A 1,128-nucleotide genomic window follows, 5' to 3' on the forward strand; every position below is an offset into this window, starting at 1 on the left:
CGCACCACCGTCTTGGCATCACTCACGACAAGTGTGTCCTCGTTGCCACTATGGAGTATTGCTAGGGCTATGGCCATTTCTTCTGCCGCCTCGGACGATGGCAGCCTCGCCGGTCCCGTGGCGGTGGTCGACACGAGCGCATAATGAGGAGATGATGTATTTCCCGTGATCCCGTGTGTGTGTGTGTGTGTGTGTGTGTGTGTGTGTGTGTGTGTGTGTGTGTGTGTGTGTGTGTGTGTGTGTGTGTGTGTGTGTGTGTGTGTGTGTGTGTGTGTGTGTGTGTGTGGTGTGTGTGTGTGTGTGTGTGTGTGTGTGTGTGTGTGTGTGTGTGTGTGTGTGTGTGTGTGTGTGTGTGTGTGTGTGTGTGTGTGTGTGTGTGTGTGTGTGTGTGTGTGTGTGTGTGTGTGTGTGTGTGTGTGTGTGTGTGTGTGTGTGTGTGTGTGTGTGTGTGTGTGTGTGTGTGTGTGTGTGTGTGTGTGTGTGTGTGTGTGTGTGTGTGTGTTTACTGATTGAGCTTGTACATGTACGAAGGAAAAGGACTAGGAGGGAGCGTCACGTGGCATTACAGGTCACTTTTCCCGCTTCATGAGGCATACCAGACTTTCGCCTTAATACGAATAACTTTATATGAAGTACACCCACCGGTTCAATGTACTAGATACACATTTTTATGGCGTAACGCAGACGTCCATACTGACGAGGCATATAAGACTTTCGCCTTAATACGAATAACTTTATATGAAGTACACCGGTTCAATGTACTAGATACACATTTTTATGGCGTAACGCAGACGTCCATACTGACGAGGCATATAAGACTTTCGCCTTAATACGAATATTATTATATGAAGTACACCGATTCAATGCAGTAGATACACATTTTTATGACGTAACGCAGACGTCCATACTGCGGCGTCAACTCGCCATGTCTCAAAAGCGGCATAATCCAAGGATTAACGCGGCCGCTGGTGTGGCACACAGAAATCACAATGTGGCACAAGGCCGATCAGCGCTGTGGTGGTGTGCTTCTTCCTCGACGTCATGATTGTGCGCTGGATTTTCACTGTGTTCGCCGACAAAACAAACCTAAGCATTCAATGCTATATTGGTCGAGCAGCGTGCAAGCGC

This window comes from Rhipicephalus sanguineus, chromosome 1, assembly GCF_013339695.2.
Source record: "Rhipicephalus sanguineus isolate Rsan-2018 chromosome 1, BIME_Rsan_1.4, whole genome shotgun sequence".
In the NCBI taxonomy this organism is placed as follows: domain Eukaryota; kingdom Metazoa; phylum Arthropoda; class Arachnida; order Ixodida; family Ixodidae; genus Rhipicephalus; species Rhipicephalus sanguineus.